The sequence below is a fragment of the Corylus avellana genome, chromosome 4 (genome assembly GCF_965113065.1).
Source record: "Corylus avellana chromosome 4, dhCorAvel1.hap1.2, whole genome shotgun sequence".
Classification (NCBI taxonomy): Eukaryota; Viridiplantae; Streptophyta; class Magnoliopsida; order Fagales; family Betulaceae; genus Corylus; species Corylus avellana.
In genome coordinates this window covers 25,827,415-25,833,647 of record NC_142493.1, presented here as the reverse complement: position 1 = coordinate 25,833,647, position 6,233 = coordinate 25,827,415, and the positions used below count along the sequence as shown (strand labels likewise).

The 6,233-nt window shown below is 32.3% G+C and overlaps 1 pseudogene; it reads right to left on the bottom strand.

Annotated features, from left to right (window-relative positions):
• Window positions 1-783: 783 nt before the first annotated feature.
• On the bottom strand, window positions 784-1,728 carry LOC132180047 (metalloendoproteinase 2-MMP pseudogene; annotated as a pseudogene).
• Window positions 1,729-6,233: the final 4,505 nt, after the last annotated feature.

Here is a 6,233-nt window from a genome sequence, read left to right as displayed (position 1 = left end):
GGCGGTCCGGACAGCCATTCTGGAAATCTTGTCCAGTCTTGATCAACAGCTCCGATCGATAGGCATTTGTGGTTCGATTGCGCTGAAATTTTGGAGGGACATTCATGGCACATAAATCTACATTATGAATGGTAGAGATTGGATTCTAAGTATTCTATATCAGTGTTTGAGCCTATAAACAGTAGCCTCTGTATTTTGGAACTGAATTAAGCCAACACAAGAACTAACAAACTTAAATTTTCTTTTTATCAACTATATAAGTCTAATTATTATCTCTCTCTCTCTCTCTCTCTCTTTTCTCTTTTTTGGGCTTAAAGGCGCTAGTGTTTTCATCAGTCATCACCATTCTATATATTTGGCGTTTTAAGCTAATTAACCTGCCGGTGTTTTATTAGAGGATGTAAAAGTGGTGTTTTAGAAGGTTTTCTCATACTTTATTCTATAAACTCGTGTTAAGTAATTGAATTTGAGAGATGTTTCAAGAATTTGTAACTGAGCAAGAAATTAATTCGGTGTTGGATTAAAAAGAAGCTAATCTCAAAGCCAGAGACAAGCAAAGTGTTATTAAAGGAAACTACTTATGGACCTGTTGACAAAACGCAATTAATATTTGAGGATAAATTTATACATGGCTTTGCAATATTATTCTATCACACACACACATAATATATATATATATATAGAAAGGATCGGATTACATATTGGTTGAGTAGGCCGGAGATAAACTCCTTATTGACATGTAGATAACAAGAGATCGAATTCCAATTCCTTTGACATTATTGCTCAAACGTTATATAAGGATTTAATTCCTTGAATATCGTCGGCATGCAGACCTTTGGTCTCTCCTTCATTGATGTAGGCATACATGATAGCTCCCACAATTTCGCTATGATCCAGTCCAAGAAGATGCCCGATTTCATGCAAGGCAACTGTCTGCAAGTCAAATGCACCTGACACTGCACCCACACTCCATTTCTCATCTCCATCATAATGGAATCTCCCATCAGTTGGTGGAAAAGCATGGGCCAGGGTGCCACCGGCTCCATCAAAAGGGGACCCGTCTCCATGATCCCCACGACCAAAACCAATTTTGATATCCGCGTTTGAGACGCCTCGAGCCCGTGAGAAGGTGAAGTGCGTGCGTGAGGCCCATTTCTGGAAGGCTTCTGCAACGGGCCTCTTGGCTGCAGTCGGGGTGCCAGCGAGAAACCCATAGGTGAGGTGATACTTGGAGGGCGGCCACTTTGGGTTGTTGGGGAAGTAAGAAAAGAGAGAGACATCATGCAACGAGCCATGTCCGTTGTGATGCCTCTTCTTCCCCGGACGCATCCTATTTGTACCATTGATGATGTCTGCCACGCCGCAGCGAGGCATCATCATCTTTGATACTGTTTTCTCATCCAAAATGCCACTCGCATTCAGATGGTAATTGAGTTGGTATGTTTTGATGGCCGATTCCAAGAGTTCGTCAAAATCGTCGCTGTTGGCATGGGTTTGATTTTTGGAATGGCTATAGCTTAGATAACCAAATTGTTCGAGGTATTTTTTGAGGTCGTGGATGCCTTCGATATTTTCACCCAGCTGACATCCTTGAAGGTGCTTGAGAAACTCCAAGGGTGAAGATTTTTTTTCATGCGACTTTGGTGAATTAGTTGCATGAGAAAGGAGAGGGAAGAGGAGGAGGAGGAGGGGAGTCAACGAGAGAAGAGAAAAAGCTTTCAAAGCCATGGTTGCTATGGTTTGGAACGATGTTAGCTCTTGTTGGATGTTGGAAAAACCTCATAGCTTGGGGGCTTTTTATGGATTACTATAAGAATTTGTCATGGTGGTGAGGTTTTTTATTTTATTTATTTTTATTTTTTAAAAATTTAAAATTAAAAAAGGTTGAAGGAGAGACCAATTGTGGCTATTCTAGCTCGGCGTGACTATAGTAGTACCAGCCTGCTGGGGACTTCTCAGGAGGGACCTAGACGGCAAAAATCGTAGGCACACCCTCAAGACTAGCCGAATCATACCTTAACTGTACACTCCACCCGGGCATCAATGGGAACCAATGTAGTTTATACTAATTAGGCATGAAGATTTTCCATTGCAGAGATTCGAACCCATACACTAGTACTTATCTAACTACTTGAGAATTTACTTAGGCCATTGAACCACTACCCTTGATAGTCATGGTGGTGAGTTTATGAAAACATATTGATTACTATGCTTTTTATAGATTATTAGGAGAATTTGCATATACTTTAGCCCCCGAACTATTACTCATTTAGCAATTATGCCTCCAAACTTTAAAAAGTAATATCGAAGCTTCACATATATACTATTTATTGAGTGTCAAATTAAGTTTTTATTTTTTATTTTATTTTTTATTTTATTTTTTTATTTTATTTTATTTTTATTATGAAATTTTCTTCAAAATACCCTTGAAGTTATTAAAAAATATATATATATTTTTAAATATATAAAAATAATCATTTTAAACAAATAAAACAAATAATGAAAAGGTGACCCTTTTTGGTGTTTTCATTTTTTTTTTTTAAATTTTTAAATTTTTATTTTTTAATAAATTAAAGAGTATTATGAAGAGAAAAATGTAAAAATATCTAATTTAACACACGATGGTAGAATAAAAAATCTCTATGTTATTATTTACATTTTAAAGATGTAAGTACAAAAATGATGATAATTCTTGCGACCAAAGTGTATTTTTTTCCTTATTTTAAGAAATCTTTAAGAGTGGCAGTAAGACTTCCATATAAGTGATGTTTTAATTTTTTATTTATGTTATGACATATGATGATATATTAATATTCTGGAACCACCTACTGATCCGACAAATATAATGTGCAATTATGTAGGCCTTAAATGTTTTTTTTTTTTTTTTTTTGGTGTTAAAGTCATCCACAAATGTGCAATCAGGTAGAACTTGAATGCGTCATCCACTAATATTGTTCAATCATGTAGGACTTGAATGTTGTTTGTCAAATCCACAAATTTATGACTTATATATTTAGCACTAATATATATAATAGTCGTAAAAAAATCCTTGTGTTAGGATGTGTTTAGTATTGCGTTTTCATAGACAAAAAGTGTGATTTTAAATTAAATTGTAGAAAATAGATTGTTTGGCATTACGTTTTTAAAAAACTGGGATTTAAAAATGTAAAAAATATGCATTTAATTTCAAATTGCAGCTAAGAATGTGTCTTTTTGAAACACACAATTTTAAAGGCTAAACTGCGATTTTAAATATTAAAATGTGATTTTGCTAAACGCTTTAACTACTTTTTAAAAATTACGTTTTTGAATCGTACAATTAAAATCGCTATTTTCAATCTCACTTTTTAAAATCCAAACCCAGACGGACCCTTAATATTGTACAAGAAACAAGCATTTAGTCAAGCATCTTAGATAATAATACAAACAACAATGGCAGCAGCAGCCACAACCTGATCTCTGCAATATGTATCTCTTCTAATAATGATAAATATAGTAGTGATATAAGGAGGACTAAAATCCTCCAAAATGTGATGTAACTTTTAAAATTATCAATATATCGGAATTCAATAATAGCCATCTCAAATTCAATGTTGATTTTAAAAGGCACATCACATTAATTTAAGAGGACTTTAAGAAATTCTGATAAATAATAAGCTCAAGCTAGCTAATCTTCTCCAAGGCCATTCACATGTTCCTGCCGGTGTTCATTCATATGCTGCTGCCAGAGATCCTCTCTCTCTCTCTCTCTCTCTCTCTCTCTCTATATATATATATATATATATATATATATGATTAGATAGATGATATTAATTTATCTCGTGTATTATTTATCAATTGCAAGTTTATCATTTGTAAGTACTTTAAATTAACCATCTAAACTTCTATTGCTTTTGTAATTACTTTTTAAAGTTTAAAAACTCTCAATTTAGTGTATCAAACTATAAAAAGTTTTTAATATCACCATTTTCATTAGGATTTGGAGTTAAATCATATGGCAGATGACTGAAATAAGCTTTATATCATTGTAAAATTTATAAAACTAAAAACTCATCTTAGTTTAATTTTTTTTATTTAAAAAATAAAACACAAGTATCTTAAAAATTTCCAAAGTCTCTATTAGGATTTAATAGAAAATCCTAAAGGATGAGTGACATTATAAAATTTTTTTAAGTTGAATATACTAAATTAAAAGTTTTTTAAATTTTAGGAGAGTGATTGCAAAAATCATGAAAATTCAGAGAGGTTAAGTGAAGTTTCTCTTTGCATCATATATATATATATATATATACACACACAATTTTACTTATATGGTTGAAAAAAAAATGAATTCTATCATTTTTTTTTTTTAAAAAAAGGAAATTAGGTATATATGATAAAAGATTAGTCCCAAGATCATAATGAAATTAGAAGACGTACAGGAAAATTGAGCACGTTGTGGGCACGTTGTAAAAAATTGGTCACTTCCGGTACTATATTATACATTTCTTAATTATCGATCAGCTAATTGGTCACTTTCAGTACTGTAGCCACGTCAAGACGGCAACTGAGATAAAAAGTAATTATGCATTTGGGTTGTGGCTGTGGGCATAGAGGTGGTTATCAATGTCATGTGGAAATGGAAGGCAAAGACACTAATGAGTAGGAAAAATCATCATACATAAGATCACACAACCGCTGACCGCACCCCATCCCCTAAGTTGCCAGCCACCTCTCTATTTTTATTTTTTATTTTTTTAAAATAATTTTTAAGTATGTTAGTGAGAGAGGGAGATATTTTAAAGTTTTTTTTGGTGTGTGTGGTTATTATAAGCGCCAATTTTTTAACAATTATTTAGTGTCATTTGAATAGTAACATGTTATAAGCGCCAATTTTTCAAAAGATATTCAGTTCAAACGACACTACTGTAGTCAGAAGGTGACATTTGAACTAAGTTTTTTTTTTTTTTTTTTTGATGTACATTGAGGGGCACAACCCATGTACATATGGAGTATACAAGAGACCCCTATTTTGAAGAGAAAGATGTGCATAAATCTAGAAATTCAGAAAGGGTAGACATAGTTGGAATAGGCCAAGCCAATACTCTCCATAAAACAACGTTTGTAACACTAACTTTTTCAAAGATCAATTCTCTCTTGCAATTATCAAAGCTTCGAGCATTCCGTTCCCTCCAATTAATACACCACATCACGCACATATATAGTGCATCAAATATTTAAAAAGTTGTTGGAGATGTGCTAATCAATTTATGGCTACAGTAGTAAATTGATTCAAATATGACATAATTTACCACCAGAATATCTTCCCAGCATATCAAGGCTTCTACCGATGAGATGAGAACATTACGGCCATTTTAAGGTATAAATATTAGCTAATTTCTACTAACCAATTTAATAAAGTAACATGTGTTTCAAAAGTATGTGAGAAACACATATTTTCTTATTAATGCTATTAAAAAAATATGTGAACTTCTCACATGTTAAGAGACACTTGACAATTTATTAAACTGATTTGTAGCTAATTTATGTCTTTGTGAATTGTTTCATTGGTATTAGGGTTTACGAGACTTGCAAGAATTATGTGATGTGGTATGATGATAAATTTTAAGATTAATAAAAAAATGAAAAAGAAAAGAAAAACAATTAAAATTAAACTTAGTGTCTTGGATGCAATTTTTCAGCAACTACACCGAAAACTTATTGTGTAAAAAAGATTGCGAACCCAAGTGTGGGCTATCGCAAGTAAATAATTTTTGGGGAAACCAAAGTCAATTCACGGGGAATGATAAAAATTCTATTATTGTGAAGAAAAATAATATGATTTGGTTGTTGTTTTTTCACTAAGAAGTGATAGAGTGAAATATAAAGTAAAATAAGATTAACTAAACTAAATTAGCTAAATTCAAATTGAAAAAAAAAATTAATGAAAAAACATTAGGGCTTCCGGGATCCACCAATGCAAGCAATTTATTACATATTATTGAGAAATATAATTTTAACTGTCCTAATTGGAAGATAAACAAAATTAAGCACTAATAAAATGTAAAATAAATTGAACATGGGTTGATTGATTGAGAATTGGATTTCAATAATATGTTTTTTTTTTTTTTTGGAAAGGTGATTTCAATAACACACTACAAAAGAATATGTGTTTTTTGACGTGGCAAACAATAACTTATGTTTGCCACGTCAAAAACTTTTGACGTGTCTAAGCAAGCACGTCAAAAAATTTT